Here is a 19,153-nt window from a genome sequence, read left to right as displayed (position 1 = left end):
TGCATGTCAAAAGTTTTGCTTATCATTTATTGTCGAAAATTATTTGCTTATCATCCTTAAATTCTAGACACGTCTTACTGCCTCTACTGCATAGACAGTGTATAGATAAATTCATATCTTAGCGTATCCGTTATTGTTACCTTTGCCTGACAGCTTCCGTAGATTCCTCCGTAACTTATGGGATTTTAGTATTATATATACATATGTAAATCATGTATTGCATGGTACTAATCTACATCCTATAATCTAATTCATATCGAAAATCTTTCATCTGATCGTACGATATGGATCCCTCAACTAGTTCAAGTTCTTTGGAACCCGACAGCTAATCCGACATGGATGTTCACCTAAGCTCCGGAAGCAGCGTCACCAGAATAAATCAATCAATCAGCCATCCCCAATTCATCTGATGGGTTCGTAGTCTACTAAATCATTGGAGATAAGAAGAAGGTGATCCTTTTCATCCACCATATTGCCCTCTTGGCGAAGAACCTGAAGCACTTACCGGCGAACCTGTTCGTAATACCATTTTCTCTCTCATTTACAGAATATCTCGCCACGATTATATTCTATCTAAAAATTCTAAACCTTATTCATTCGCTCGTCAGAACCGACAATCACCCAGGTGTAATAAAAGAAGTCAATGAGCTTCGCGCCCGGGTAGTAGTTTTGGAGAATATGGTGCAAAGGTTAAAAGCACCAGCAACAGCACCGGCAGCAACATTACCACCAGCAACAATACCAACAGTACTATCACCACCACCAACAGCAATATCTGCATCCCACACCTCGACATCACAATCTGTACCTCGAGCATCAACATCGTACTTACCATAGATACCAAGGAGTACTAATAAGAATCAACGATGAAGTATTGATTCATAACTTCATTGGAGAACTATTAGGCGGCGATTATGTAATCTCTAAAGTCTTAGAGATTATTTATTTTAGCTCAAACCAAAAAGCAAATGAGATTAATATCATATTAACTCATAAATCCATGATTACATCTGAAGAAATATATATATATATATATATATATATATATATATATATATATATATATATATATATATATATATATATATATATATATATATATTCATAAAGATTATAATTAAAAATTCTTTCGTACAAACTGTTAATGGTGAAAATATTTTAACGGGTAGGTAATACCCGAGGAATATTTAGATTTCACATTAATAATTCACACTGTACATTCTTCGAATCTGATTCAACGGTCATTTACTATCCTACTCACAACCACAGATATACGTATCCGTTCACCACAGAATAACCATTTTCATTCAATTTCATATCTGGATTTTGATCTATCAGAATCCAACAAGTGGCATAATGAAGAAAACGTTGGACAAAATTAAATTTGTTAGAAACAAACAAATTAACTATGAGAAATTTTGTTAAGAATCCACGCTAACTGTTCCTAGCTAACTGATTACATTTTATTTATCGCAATTTAATTTATCGCAATTTTAATTCTTGCAATTTTATTTATCGTCATTTAATTTCTGTTATTTATTTTACGCACTTTATTTATCGTCATTTAAATACTGTTATTTACGCATTTAAATATCCGGACATGTATACAAGGTTTTGACATATCATATCGACGCATCTATATATATTATTTGGAATAACCATAGACACTCTATATGCAGTAATGCTGGAGTTAGCTATACAGGGTTGAGGTTGATTCTACAATAATATATATACTTTGAGTTGTGATCGAGTCTGAGACATGTACACGGGTCACGACACGTATTAATTAATTCGAATATTATATATTGCTAACTGTGGACTATTAACTGAGGACTATCAATATTGGACAACTAAAACAAATTAAAATATTGATTATAACATATGAAACTAAACAATTCTTCAAGTTTGTCACTTGATTTCATCTTAAACCTCATTTGTATCTTGACGATTACAATCTGCGTTCAAACCTTTCATGAATCTTGAAAACATCTCAATCGATAGGATGAACCAACCACACTTCATCTACGGAAGAAAAGAGTGATGCATATAGTTATGCACCTGAAAACACTCGGAACCTGAGTAAACGTTTAACACGTATCTGTGCTAGCTTCTTTGGCATTGTTATTACAAAAAAAATAAAAATAAAAAATAACTTTGCAATTCCTTTCCAAATTAGTCAATTTTGTCACAGCTCCAGCAAGTTAACTTCGACTTTTCGTTCGAAACAACCTTATTATGACCTTGATATATGCGTTGTCTCTTCGCCTTCGTTACCGGGGAACCGTTTATATGTAGTGATCCGAACTTTTCTATGTTTATATATATTAAATGAAATTGTTATTTACATGATTAAGTGTTTCCAACATGTTAAGCAATTAAACTTGTTAAGACTTGATTAATTGAAATAGGTTTCATATAGACAATTGACCACCCAAGTTGACCAGCGATTCACGAACGTTAAAACTTGTAAGAACTATATGATGACATATATATGTATATATATATAGTTAACATGATAGTATGATAAGTAAGTATCTCACTAGGTATATTAACAAGGAGTGATATACATAAAAATGAGTTTATTGAATTAAGAAACTCGAAACGATATATATAACGATTATCGTTATAACAACATCTTACTAAATACATATGAATCATATTAAGATATTGTTACACTAAGTTTAAATATGATAATTGATAAGTAATCATATCATTAAGTGTATTAACAATGAACTACATATGTATAAACAAGACTACTAACTTAAGGATTTCGAAACGAGACATATATGTAACGATTATTGTTTTAACGACATTTAAATGTATATATATCATATTAAGATATATTAATACATCATAATATCATGATAATGTAATAATTTAACATCTCATTAGATATAATAAATAATGGGTTAACAACATTTAACAAGAATCGTTAACCTAAAGGTTTCAAAACAACACTTACATGTAACGACTAACGATGACTTAACGACTCAGTTAAAATGTATATACATGTAGTGTTTTAATATGTATTCATACACTTTTGAAAGACTTCAAGACACTTATCAAAGTACTTCTACTTAACAAAAATGCTTACAATTACATCCTCGTTCATTTTCATCAACAATTCTACTCGTATGCACCCGTATTTGTACTCGTACAATACCCAGCTTCTAAATGTATTTACTATTGGTATATACACTCCAATGATCAACTCTTAGCAGCCCTTGTGAGTCACCTAACACATGTGGGAACTATCATTTAACATATAGCAAGAAATATCTAACAAAACAACAAACTAATGGAGCCTTTATGGATGCTTAAGTTCACGTGAACTAGGAGACTCACAAACACATTTCCATTTAAAATTTCTTGAATCAAATTACTCTATCTCAAGTGTTCTTACATTGTTCTAAGTGTTCTTCATTATCTTCATCAAAATCTAGCTCAATCTAGTTCATAAATCCATACATAAACCAAGTTACAAAACAACTACTTAAGAACACACCAACAATACTTTCAAGTTTGCTAGCTTACTTCCAATCTTGCAAATCCACTTTGAGTGATCATCCAACCTCAAGAAATCTTTCTTATTTACAGTAAGATATCTTTATAATACAAGGTAATACTCATATTCAAACTTTGATTCAATTTCTATAACTATAACAATCTTATTTCGAGTGGAAATCTTACTTGAACTTGTTTTCGTGTCATGATTCTACTTCAAGAACTTTCATGCCATCTAAGGATCCTTTGAAGCTAAATCTATTTTCCTCATTTCTAGTAGGTTTATCCACAAAACCTGAGGTAGTAATGATGTTCATAACATCATTCGATTCATATATATAAAACTACCTTATTCGAAGGTTTAAACTTGTAATCACTAGAACATAGTTTAGTTAATTCTAAACTTGTTCGCAAACAAAAGTTAATCCTTCTAACTTGACTTTTAAAATAAACTAAACACATGTTATATATCTATATGATATTCTAACTTAATGATTTAAAACCTGAAAACACGAAAAATACCGTAAAACCGGATATACGCCTTCGTAGTAACACCGCGGGCTGTTTTGGGTTAGTTAATTAAAAACTATGATAAACTTTGATTTAAAAGTTGTTATTCTGGGAAAATGATTTTTCTTATGAACATGAAACTATATCCAAAAATCATGGTTAAACTCAAAGTGGAAGTATGTTTTCTAAAATGGTCATCTAGACGTCGTTCTTTCGACTGAAATGACTACCTTTACAAAAATGACTTGTAACTTATTTTTTCGACTATAAACCTATACTTTTTCTGTTTAGATTCATAAAATAGAGTTCAATATGAAACCATAGCAATTTGATTCACTCAAAACGGATTTAAAATGAAGAAGTTATGGGTAAAACAAGATTGGATAATTTTGCTCGTTGTAGCTACGTGAAAATTGGTAACAAATCTATATTAATCATATCATAGCTAACTCATATTGTATTATACATGTATTCTAATATATTATGTAATCTTGGGATACCATAGACACGTATGCAAATGTTTTGACATATCATATTGACCCATGTATATATATTATTTGGAACAACCATAGACACACTATATGCAGTAATGTTTGAGTTAGCTATACAGGGTTGAGGTTGATTCCAAAAATATATATACTTTGAGTTGTGATCTAGCCTGAGACGTGTATACACTGGGTCGTGGATTGATTCAAGATAATATATATCGATTTATTTCTGTACATCTAACTGTGGACAACTAGTTGTAGGTTACTAACGAGGACAACTGACTTAATAAACTTAAAAACATTAAAACGTATTAAAAATATTGTAAATATATTTTGAACATACTTTGATATATATGTACATATTTGTTATGGTTGAATGATCGAAATCGAATATGCCCCTTTTAGCTTGGTAGCCTAAGAATTAGGGAACTGGCCCCTAATTGACGCGAATCCTGAAGGTAGATCTACGGGAACTAACAACCCCCATTCTGGAATTTGGAATGCTTTAGTACTTCGAGTTTATCATGTCCGATGGGTGTCCCGGAATGATGGGGATATTCTATATGCATCTTGTTAATATCGGTTACCAGGTGTTCACCATATGAATGATTTTTATCTCTATGTATGGGATGTATATTGAAATATGAAATCTTGTGGTCTATTATTACGATTTGGTAAATATATAGGTTAAACCTATAACTCACCAACATTTTTGTTGATGTTTAAAGCATGTTTATTCTTAGGTAATTATTAAGAGCTTCCGCTGTTGCGTGCTAAAATATGGACAAGATTTGGTGTCAGCATGTTTGTATAATATTGTTTAAAACTGCATTCGAGATTTACTTTGTTGTAACATATTAATATTGTAAACTAATATGTATTGGTAGTGTGTAAGTGTGATATTTTTAGATTATCATTTCTGGATAATCTAGGTGGTGTCTTTTTAACCTTTTCGATAAAATAAAGGTTATGGTTTGTTTTAAAAACGAATGCAGTCTTTGAAAAACGTCTAATATAGAGGTCAAAACCTCGCAAAGAAATCAATTAATATGGAACGTTTATAATCAATATGAACGGGACATTTCATTATATTCCACCACATTAGCAGTAAACTTATCAGCAACTGTAATGATCTAGGATTTTCCAAAAAATCATTATATTCATTGAAACCCCATTATATACTCATCCGCACCTTGTAACGAGAATTGCCATACCAATTAACGAGAATCAGCAATCAGTAATTTTGAAGTCTCGCAGCATGTCTACATCAACAGTTATTTGTATACATACAACATTTATCTTTTAGAATTATGATATTCCATTCTCAAGTTCTGAAAAGCACCCAGTCTGTGAATCAACACTTGGAATGTTGAAAAAGCTGAATGAAGCAGCAAAAACTATAAACGATCTTAACAGTCAAAAGTATGATGATAAAGAATGGATTGTTGGAAACGCTTAATAGAAAATTTAGTACCAAAAAATGGATTATGCGAAATTATGAAGGAGGCTGTGGACAAATCATCAGGACTAAACTTGTACATAAAGAATCCTGATGATTCTGATTCTGATGAAATCTTTAGCGAATACCTTACTCCTTAATCGCTTTAAATCACCGTGAATGAATTTCTTCATCACAATTTGATTATGAAATTCTAAGATATCATTTTATCTTTCTTTATTAATATCCTCAATATTTCTGAAGATATCTCCATAAATATTCTCGTCCGATATTAATTATCTCTCCGCGCTATCTGTGTTATCTCATAAAAGGAAACTGTTTTAGTTTCTATATTCTGTAAATCTTTGAATTTAAAATATGAATGTTTTTGAAGTAGTGTTGGAAATTGATGCATGAGTTAGTATAATATAATGACACTTGATCAACGTGATTATAATTATATTACAGTAAGTCATGCTGAGTTTCTATTGGAACGTGATGATTCACAGACCATAACGTCATCATGTGCCATGTTACACGACTCTTACATTCTATCTAATCTATAAACACATCAAGAATATATTTTCTTGATAGTTCTATCTTTTCTCTTGAATTCTGGTAATTTCTCTCTTAGAACATTAGTCATGTTCATACGAAATTTCATACCTACGAATTTTGGACCATAATTCGTTTGATTTAAAGTCGGGAAGAGAAAACAAAAAGGATGGAATTCCAAAATATAAAGGAAATGAAGAGGGTGGATTTATAATAAAATATCTGACAGAGCAATCGAAACAGATTATCGCATTTAACCAAAGAGGATCCTAATTTCCTTAATTTCTGAAGAATCGAATCTTATTACAAAGATTTACTTTAAATCCCCTTGAATTCCAGAAATCCACCGCGACTACATCAAAAGTTAAATCTCTATCTCAATCTTTTGTGAGAATTTCACTCGTACGCTTCACATAATCGAATCGTTTTATCTATATTAATCGATAATGATAAAACTCTATTTATCAACTCATATTCGTCCTGAAAACATTTTCATTGTTAGCCATGACAACCTCGATCAAATTTCGGGGACGAAATTTCTTTAACGGGTAGGTACTGTGACGACCCGAAAATTTTTGACCAAATTTAAACTTAATCTTATTATGATTCCGACACGATAAGCAAAGTCTGTAACGCTGAGTCTCAAAATTTTGGAACAATTTATATGAATGCATTTGACCATTGACTATTTCCGACGATTCACGAATAACTATTTGTAAATAGATACATATATATTTAAATATGTATATATACATGAATATTAATTATAAATATGTAAAATTAAATATTAAATCAATTTTGAAAACATATATTTAATATATTTAGTTATATAATAAAACTTGATACTAAAATGTATTTGTATAGTATATTAATTATTTAATTTCGAGCTTATTTTGTCAAAGTTTGTATTACTCGGTTGACATTTCGTTAGCGTTCATACAGATTTAACATGAGTTTATGAAGGATTAAAATAAAAGTTGGAGTGTAAATAGTTTACGAAGATTATAGATTTGTTAAAAATATTTTTTACCTTTTTAGTTTGAATAAAAGTTGCATGCTAAAATATGGACAAGATTTGGTGTCAGCATGTTTGTATATGTAGTGACCCGAACTTTTCCATGTTATATATTAAATGAAAACTATATTTGTATGATTAAATGTTTCTAACATGTTAAGCAATCAAACTTGTTAAGACTTGATTATTTGAAATGTGCTTCATATAGACAATTGACCACCCAAGTTGACCGGCGATTCACGAACGTTAAAAATTTGTAAAAACTACATGATGATATATATATGGATATATATATGGTTAACATGAGATTATGATAAGTAAGTATCTCACTAAGTATATTAACAATGAGTGATATACATAAAAATGAGTTTATTGAATTAAGAAACTCGAAACGATATATATAACGATTATCGTTATAACAACGTCTTACTAAATACATATGAATCATATTAAGATATTGATACACTACATTTAACATGATAAAATGATAATTAAGTATATCATTAAGTGTGTTAACAATGAACTACATATGTAAAACAAGACTACTAACTTAAGAATTTCGAAACGAGGCATATATGTAACGATTATCGTTGTAACGACATTTTAATGTATATATATCATATTAAGATATATTCATACATTATAATATCATGATAATGTAATAATTTAACATCTCATTTAAGTATAATAATAATGGATTAATTACATTTAACAAGATCGTTAACTTAAAGGTCATAAAACAACACTTACATGTAATGACTAACGGTGACTTAACGACTCAGTTAAAATATGAAAGGACCCGTTCATATACATTATAAATGATTCACAATAGTTGATTACATTGCGAGGTATTTAACCTCTATATGATACATTTTACAAACATTGCATTCATTTTTAAAAGACAAACTTTCTTTACATCGAAAATTGACAGGCATGCATACCATTTCATAATATCCACTATCCAACTATAAATTGATAATAATAATCTTTGATGAACTCAATGACTCGAATGCAACGTTCTTCGAAATATGCTATGAAAGACTCCAAGTAATATCTTTAAAATGAGCAAATGCACAGGGAAAGATTTCTTTAACACCTGAGAATAAACATGCTTTAAAGTGTCAACCAAAAGGTTGGTGAGTTTATTAGTTTATCATAATCATTTATTTCCATCATTTTAATAGATCACAAGAATTTCATTTCCAGTTCTCATAAATATACGTCCCTTGCATGGAGACAAAAATAATCATTCATATGGTGAACACCTGGTAACCGACATTAACTAGATACATATAAGAATATCCCCGATCATTCCGGGATCCTCCTTCGGACATGATATAAATTTCGAAGTACTAAAGCATCCGGTACTTTGGATGGGGTTTGTTAGGCCCAATAGATCTATCTTTAGGATTCGCGTTAATTAGGGTGTCTGTTCCCTAATTCTTAGATTACCAGACTTTAATAAAAAGGGGCATATTCGATTTCGATAATTCAACCATATAATGTAGTTTCAATTACTTGTGTCTATTTCGTCAAACATTTATAAAAGCGCATGTATTCTCAGTTCCAAAAATATAAAGGGTAAAAAGGCAAATGAAACTCACCATACTGTATTTCGTAGTAAAAATACATATAACGTCATTGAACAAGTGCAAGGTTGGCCTTGAATTCACGAACCTAAATTAATTATATATATTTATGTGTTGGTCAATATTTGTCTAACAAATTAGGTCAAGTCATAGTGTACCACAATCCTAATGCTCGAGACTAATATGCAAAAGTCAACAAAAGTAAATTTGACTCAAAATAATTTCCAAAAATCTATACATGATTAATATATAGTTTAAATATCGTCGTTTTATATTTTTAAATATTTTTAAATATTTTTAAAAGATTTATTAGAGTAAATAATATAATTTATTTATTAATAAATAAAATTTTATATTAAATTTATATAATAAAATATACTTTTATATATATTAAGTAATAAAATTTATAGGGTTCATTTAATATCATAAAGATAATATGATAGGTATTATTAAAGTAAGTTATAACATGTAGTAAAATATGTTTGTATCACATATTTATTTGATAAAATAATATCTATAATGATAGTAAGTAAAAGTTGTATTATTTTGTAATAATAATAATTATTATAAAAATATCAATATTTATAATTACTAAGATGACATTATGATAAAACGACAATTCTAATTATGATAACTTTAATATTTACGATAATTTTTAATATTATCTTTAAAATAATAATTCTATTTAAAATAATAATAATAATTATATTTTATAGTAACAATGACATTTGTATTAAAATGTTAATTTTTGTTAAAATGATAGTTTTAATACTAACGATACTTTTAATAATAATATTAATGATAAAAATAATAAGAACGATAATTTTATCTAAATCAATATCTTATAATATTTTAATTTCATCATGATACTCTTACTCATTATTTCCTAATCGTTTCGTTTAATAGCTTTTAATCGTCTTTTATATCGTGTTCATAATTGTAGTGACCCGAACTTTTCCATGTTTATATATATTAATTGAGATTGATATTTACATGATTAAATGTTTCCAACATGTTAAGCAATCAAACTTGTTAAGACTTGATTAATTGAAATATGTTTCATATAGACAATTGACCACCCAAGTTGACCGGTGATTCACGAATGTTAAAACTTGTAAAAACTATATGATGACATATATATGGATATATATATATATATATAGTTAACATGATACTATGATAAGTAAACATATCATTAAGTATATTAACAATGAACTACATATGTAAAAACAAGACTACTAACTTAATGATTTTTAAACGAGACATATATGTAACGATTATCGTTGTAAAGACATTTAATGTATATATATCATATTAAGAGATATTCATACATGATAATATCATGATAATATAATAATTTAAAATCTCATTTGATATTATAAATATTGGGTTAACAACATTTAACAAGATCGTTAACCTAAAGGTTTCAAAACAACACTTACATGTAACGACTAACGATGACTTAACGACTCAGTTAAAATGTATATACATGTAGTGTTTTAATATGTATTTATACACTTTTTAAAGACTTCAATACACTTATCAAAATACTTCTACTTAACAAAAATGCTTACAATTACATCCTCGTTCAGTTTCATCAACAATTCTACTCGTATGCACCCGTATTCGTACTCGTACAATACACAGCTTTTAGATGTATGTACTATTAGTATATACACTCCAATGATCAGCTCTTAGCAGCCCATGTAAGTCACCTAACACATGTGGGAATCATCATTTGGCAACTAGCATGAAATATCTCATAAAATTACAAAAATATGAGTAATCATTCATGACTTATTTACATGAAAACAAAATTACATATCCTTTATATCTAATCCATACACCAACGACCAAAAACATCTACAAACACTTTCATTCTTCAATTTTCTTCATCTAATTGATCTCTCTCAAGTTCTATCTTCAAGTTCTAAGTGTTCTTCATATATTCTACAAGTTCTAGTTACATAAAATCAAGAATACTTTCAAGTTTGCTAGCTCACTTCCAATCTTGTAAGGTGATCATCCAACCTCAAGAAATCTTTGTTTCTTACAGTAGGTTATCATTCTAATACAAGGTAATAATCATATTCAAACTTTGGTTCAATTTCTATAACTATAACAATCTTATTTCAAGTGATGATCTTACTTGAACTTGTTTTCGTGTCATGATTCTGCTTCAAGAACTTCGAGCCATCCAAGGATCCGTTGAAGCTAGATCCATTTTTCTCTTTTCCAGTAGGTTTATCCAAGGAACTTAAGGTAGTAATGATGTTCATAACATCATTCGATTCATACATATAAAGCTATCTTATTCGAAGGTTTAAACTTGTAATCACTATAACATAGTTTAGTTAATTCTAAACTTGTTCGCAAACAAAAGTTAATCCTTCTAACTTGAATTTTAAAATCAACTAAACACATGTTCTATATCTATATGATATGCTAACTTAATGATTTAAAACCTGGAAACACGAAAAATACCGTAAAACCGGATTTACGCCGTCGTAGTAACACCGCGGGCTGTTTTGGGTTAGTTAATTAAAAACTATGATAAACTTTGATTTAAAAGTTTTTATTCTGAGAAAATGGTTTTTATTCTGAGAAAATGATTTTTATTATGAACATGAAACTATATCCAAAAATTATGGTTAAACTCAAAGTGGAAGTATGTTTTCTAAAATGGTCATCTAGACGTCGTTCTTTCGACTGAAATGACTACCTTTACAAAAATGACTTGTAACTTATTTTTCCGACTATAAACCTATACTTTTTCTGTTTAGATTCATAAAATAGAGTTCAATATGAAACCATAGCAATTTGATTCACTCAAAACGGATTTAAAATGAAGAAGTTATGGGTAAAACAAGATTGGATAATTTTTCTCATTTTAGCTACGTGAAAATTGGTAACAAATCTATTCCAACCATAACTTAATCAACTTGTATTGTATATTATGTAATCTTGAGATACCATAGACACGTATACAATGTTTCGACCTATCATGTCGACACATCTATATATATTTCGGAACAACCATAGACACTCTATATGTGAATGTTGGAGTTAGCTATACAGGGTTGAGGTTGATTCGAAAATATATATAGTTTGAGTTGTGATCAATACTGAGATACATATACACTGGGTCGTGGATTGATTCAAGATCATATTTATCGATTTATTTCTGTACATCTAACTGTGGACAACTAGTTGTAGGTTACTAACGAGGACAACTGACTTAATAAACTTAAAACATCAAAATATATTAAAAGTGTTGTAAATATATTTTGAACATACTTTGATATATATGTATATATTGTTATAGGTTTGTGAATCAACCAGTGGCCAAGTCTTACTTCCCGACGAAGTAAAAATCTGTGAAAGTGAGTTATAGTCCCACTTTTAAAATCTAATATTTTTGGGATGAGAATACATGCAGGTTTTATAAATGATTTACAAAATAGACACAAGTACGTGAAACTACATTCTATGGTTGAATTATCGAAATCGAATATGCCCCTTTTTATTAAGTCTGGTAATCTAAGAATTAGGGAACAGCTACCCTAATTGACGCGAATCCTAAAGATAGATCTATCGGGCCCAACAAGCCCCATCCAAAGTACCGGATGCTTTAGTACTTCGAAATTTATATCATATCTGAAGGGTGTCCCGGAATGATGGGGATATTCTTATATATGCATCTTGTTAATGTCGGTTACCAGGTGTTCACCATATGAATGATTTTTATCTCTATGTATGGGGTGTGTATTGAAATATGAAATCTTGTGGTCTATTATTATGATTTGATATATATAGGTTAAACCTATAACTCACCAACATTTTTGTTGACGTTTTAAGCATGTTTATTCTCAGGTGATTATTAAGAGCTTCCGCTGTCGCATACTTAAATAAGGACGAGATTTGGAGTCCATGCTTGAATGATATTGTGTAAAAACTGCATTCAAGAGACTTATTTTGTTGTAACATATTTGTATTGTAAACCATTATGTAATGGTCGTGTGTAAACAGGATATTTTAGATTATCATTATTTGATAATCTACGTAAAGCTTTTTAAAACCTTTATCTATGAAATAAAGGTTATGGTTTGTTTTAAAAATGAATGCAGTCTTTGAAAAACGTCTCATATAGAGGTCAAAACCTCGCAACGAAATCAATTAATATGGAACGTTTTTAATCAATAAGAACGGGACATTTCAGTATAATAATGATAATAATAGTAATCAAAATAATTAGGTGTTACAAATATTTGTTTTAATTACACTAATATTAATAATGATCGTTACTATAACATTATTAACGATAATACTAATAATTATCTTAATGATAATATAGTAATAATAATAATAATAACAATAACAATAACCATTTTTAAATAATGATATATATATTAATAATGATAATAATAATAATACTAATAATAATAATAATAATAATAATAATAATAATAATAATAATAATTATAATAATAATAATAATAATAATAATAATAATACTAATTATAACTTTAACGATAATAACGATAGTAATAATAAAAAAAATAACAATTTTTAATGATAAATCCCTTTTATTGATAAAGATAATAATAATCATAATAATAAGATAAAACTAGAACGACGATAAAAACGACGATAATAATAATCATTTTTAATAAAAATATCGAAAATTCAATTGATTATAACTTCTAATCCGTTCATCGAAACCATTCGATATCTAAAGGAAAAGTTCTTAATTTTTCACTAGCTTTCCAAGGACATGCATATCTTATACCTTATCTCAACCGCAAGTGTAACTAATTCAAGATTCAACCTAACCTGTCTAATGGCAATATCAAAAGTACAAGCATGCATAATCCTAAATACTCGAGCACTAGTCAGGGATACACTATTAGTATGTAAAAGTTAAATTATGAGTACTCACGTATCAATATTGAGATTCAATATTGCAGGAAAGGTAGGTAGACGCAACGGAAATGATAAACACTATATTGGCCTCACGAGCATACCCATGAACCATACTCAATCACCTCCATAGCTATAACCCATAATTTCCTTAATCCTATCCTACTCGAAAAATAATTTCGAAACCACTCGGACAGCACTCCGTCGTAATATTTTATGTATACTAATAATATCTTGAAATAATACGGAGTAAATATATATATGTAAATCGATTGAGAGAGTTTAGAGAAAAATATTTTCAAATTTCTATGAAATAATAAAACCTATTGAATTCTATTTATAATAGATTTTTGAATTATTAAAGTGAATTATTAAAGTATGAATTATTAAAGTGAATTATTAAAGTATGAATTATTAAAGTATGAATTATTAAAGTGAATTATTAAAGTATGAATTATTAAAGTGAATTATTAAAGTTAAAGTAAAGTAAAAATAAAGTAAAGGTAAAGTTTAAGTATAGTAAAAGTATAAAACTAAGTACATATAATACGCGTATAAATATATATAATATTAATTTAAATCGTTATATATATTTAATAAAATAAAATATAAATATCGTTATCTTTATCATACTAGTTAAGTAATGAGTTGTCAAAAGTGATTCTAGATATTTATAAAAGTTATATACGTTTTAATAATAAAGTTCTTTTTAAACTGAAAACGTTTTTGTACATTTGAAACTAAATAGATCAATCGAGTCTTTATGAGATTCAATCTTCCACTATCCTTTATCTAGTTCTCAATGATTGACAATTTGTTCTTATTTATAAATCACTTTACCATTTTCTGAATATTGTTAAAATGGAAAGATTTCTCAAATCAACGTGGGCCTTTCAACAGAGACTTGTAATCATAATTCAATATATCTGATAATTCAATCATTTGATCTTATCTTCTAATTCCATTGATAAACATTTTGAAACAGATACAATCATATAAAGTATTTTATCTAATATTTTGTTTACGTTTCAAGTTATAATATATATACACATATACATATATAATCATATTCGTTTAATGGTTCGTGAATCGTTGGAACTTGGTCGAGGTTGAATGAATGTATGAACATAGTTTAAAATTCTTGAAATTTAATTTAACAAATATTGCTTATCGTGTCGGAAACATATAAAGATTAAAGTTTAAATTTGGTTGGAAATTTACGGGTTGTCAAAAAATATATATACATGTAGTGTATTAAGATGTATTAATACACTTTTGAAAGACATCAAGACTTATATCAAAGTATTTCTACTTAGCAAAAATGCTCAAAATTACATTCTCATTCGTTTCCATCAACAATTCCACTCGTGTACACCCGTATTTATACTCGTACAATACACAGCTTCTAGATATATTTACTATTGGTATATACACCTTTAATCATTCATTCTTAGCAGCCATCTTAGAGTCAAAAACATGTGGAACCATTATTTAACAACTTGTATGACTAATGAGATAAAAATAAACTTAAGGATTTTTTTTCTTTATAACAAGTAATTTCATTTTTATGATTTCACCCCATTTTTCCATTCCATTTTCTCATACTTACACTCCAAATTCTCTCTCAAAATACTCCTAACATCATACTTGATCATCTCCAAGCATTTTCACCATCTTTTAGCTTCAATTACAAGCTTTAATCATCATAAAAACAACCATTCAAGAATACTTCAAGAAATCTTGCTAGCTTACTTCCAATCTTGCAAATCCATTTCAAGTGATCATCCAATCTCAAGAAATCTTTCTTATTTACAGTAAGATATCTTTCTAATTCAAGGTAATACTCATATTCAAACTTTGATTCAATTTCTATAACTATAACAATCTTATTTCGAGTGGAAACCTTACTTGAACTTGTTTTCGTGTCATGATTCTGCTTCAAGAACTTTCAAGCCATCCAAGGATCCTTTGAAGCTAGATCCATTTTTCTCTTTTCCAGTAGGTTTATCCACAAAACTTGAGGTAGTAATGATGTTCATAACATCATTCGATTCATACATATAAAGCTATCTTATTCGAAGGTTTAAACTTGTAATCACTAGAACATAGTTTAGTTAATTCTAAACTTGTTCGCAAACAGAAGTTAATCCTTCTAACTTGACTTTTAAAATCAACTAAACACATATTCTATATCTATATGATATGCTAACTTAATGATTTAAAACCTGGAAACATGATGAACACCGTAAAATCGGACATACGCCGTCGTAGTAACACCGCAGGCTGTTTTGGGTTTGATAATTAAAAATTATGATAAACTTTGATTTAAAAGTTGTTCTTCTGGGAAAATGATTTTTCTTATGAACATGAAACTATATCCAAAAATCATGGTTAAACTCAAAGTGGAAGTATGTTTTTCAAAATGGTCATCAAGACGTCGTTCTTTCGACTGAAATGACTACCTCTTACAAAAACGACTTGTAACTTATATTTCTGACTAAAAACCTATACTTTTTCTGTTTAGATTCATAAAATAGAGTTCAATATGAAACTATAGCAATTTGATTCACTTAAAATGGATTTAAAACGAAGAAGTTATGGGTAAAACAAGATTGGATATTTTTTTGATTGTTGTAGCTACGGGCAATATTGTAACAAATCTATATTAATCATATCCTAGCTAACTTATATTGTATTATACATGTATTCTAATATATTATGTAATCTTGGGATACCATAGACACGTATGCAAATGTTTTGACATATCATATCGACCCATGTATATATATTATTTGGAACAACCATAGACACTCTATATGCAGTAATGTTGGAGTTAGCTATACAGGGTTGAGGTTGATTCCAAAAATATATATACTTTGAGTTGTGATCTAGCCTGAGACGTGTATACACTGGATCGTGGATTGATTCAAGATAATATATATCGATTTATTTCTGTACATCTAACTGTGGACAACTAGTTGTAGGTTACTAACGAGGACAGCTGACTTAATAAACTTAAAACAGTAAAACGTATTAAAAATGTTGTAAATATATTTTGAACATACTTTGATATATATATGTACATATTTGTTATAGGTTTGTGAATCGACCAGTGGCCAAGTCTTACTTCCCGACGAAGTAAAAGTCTGTGAAAGTGAGTTATAGTCCCGTTTTTAAAATCTAATATTTTTGGGATGAGAATACATGCAGTTTTATAAATGTTTTACAAAATAGACACAAGTATGCGAAACTACATTCTATGGTTGGATTATTAAACCGAATATCGCCCTTCAAGTCTGGTAGCCTAAGAATTAGGGAAATTGCCCCTAATTGACGCGAATCCTAAAGATAGATCTATTGGGCTTAACAACCCCCATTCAGGTTATGGATGGTTTAGTACTTCGAGATTATTATACAAACGAGAGGTTCTGTTTTGGGGATATTCTATGCATTAAGTTAACGTCGGTTACCAGGTGTTTAACATATGAATGATTTTTATGCACTTGCGAGTGTAATGATATTTATGAAAAATGAGAAATCTTGTGGTCTATTATTATGATTTGATAATATATAGGTTAAACCTATAACTCACCAACATTTTTGTTGACGTTTTAAGCATGTTTATTCTCAGGTGATTATTAAGAGCTTCCGCCATTGCATACTAAAATAAGGACAAGATTTGGAGTCCATGCTTGTATGATATTGTGTAAAAACTGCATTCAAGAAACTTACTTTGATGTAATATATTTTTATTGTAAACCATTATGTAATGGTCATGTGTAAACGGTATATTTTAGATTATCATTATTTGATAATCTACGTAAAGTTTTTTAAACCTTTATCGAAAAAATAATGGTTATGGTTGTTATAAAAATGAATGCAGTGTTTGAAAAAGGTCTCATATAGAGGTCAAAACCTCGTGACGAAATCAATTAATATGGAACGTTTATAATCAATATGAACGGGATATTTCAGTTGGTATCCGAGCGTTGGTCTTAGAGAACCAGAAAATTTGCATTAGTGTGTCTTATCGAGTTTGTTAGGATGCATTAGTGAGTTTGGACTTCGACCGTGTTTTCTTTAAAAATGATTGCTTAACATTTTTGTTGGAAACTATATATTATTAACATGTAAATATTATGTGATATATTAATCTCTTAACGTGTTTGATATTGTGTGATAGATGTCTACCTCTAGCATGAATCCCATCGACTCACCTATTAATAATGAAGAGTCGAATATATATTGGAAAGATTCACAAATTCCCGAAGAACCGGAGGAAGTAGAACCGGAAGAAGAAGAACCGGAAGAAGAAGAACCGGAAGAAGAGGAACCAGAAGAAGAGGAAGCGGGAGAAGAAGAGGTTCCGGAGGGGGAAATATTAGGAACCACAGAAAAACAGTCAAATAAAATAAAATCCTCAACCAATGGACCAAAGTTAATAATGGTCAATGGTGTTTCCGCTAAGGAAACAAAATATTGGGAAGATTACCAATTCTCTGATGAATCGGATCCCGATGGGGATTCCGATGATGTTATAGAAATTACCCCGACCCAATTTAAAGAGGCAAAAGAAAATAATAAGGGAAAAGGTATAAAAATAGAGAAACCTGATTCCAACACCGATGAACTTTATATGTATCGGCAACATCCGTATTTCCTAAATTGTAACAATAACCCGGGAACTTCTAAACCACCAGGTTTTTCTAAACCATTGTTGAAAACGACAGCTTGTATTAGGGGAGCACCATATATCCCTAGAAAATTAGCGAAATGAACTAACTCCGAAGAAGAAGAAACAAGCGAGTCGGAATAAAGGGTTGTAATCATGCGGTGTAATATATGTAATATAAGTGTGCTTGTACTTTTATGTTGTATGTAAAAAAAAAAAAAAATTTGCTTGTATTATTTGATAATTATCTTTTACAAATCTAATCCTCGTCTGTTTTACAGTATAAAAACACAATGGACGTTAAGGATAGACAACCAAAAATTTTAGAAGACCTACCCGGGGACATGATTGATGAAATCTTGTCTAAAGTTGGTCAGAATTCGTCGGCACAATTATTTACGGTGAAATTAGTGTGTAGAACATTTGATGAAAGTTCCAAGAATGCCTTAGTTTATAAAAGGC

The sequence above is a fragment of the Rutidosis leptorrhynchoides genome, chromosome 1 (assembly GCF_046630445.1).
Source record: "Rutidosis leptorrhynchoides isolate AG116_Rl617_1_P2 chromosome 1, CSIRO_AGI_Rlap_v1, whole genome shotgun sequence".
NCBI lineage: Eukaryota > Viridiplantae > Streptophyta > Magnoliopsida > Asterales > Asteraceae > Rutidosis > Rutidosis leptorrhynchoides.
This window is presented reverse-complemented; position numbering follows the sequence as displayed.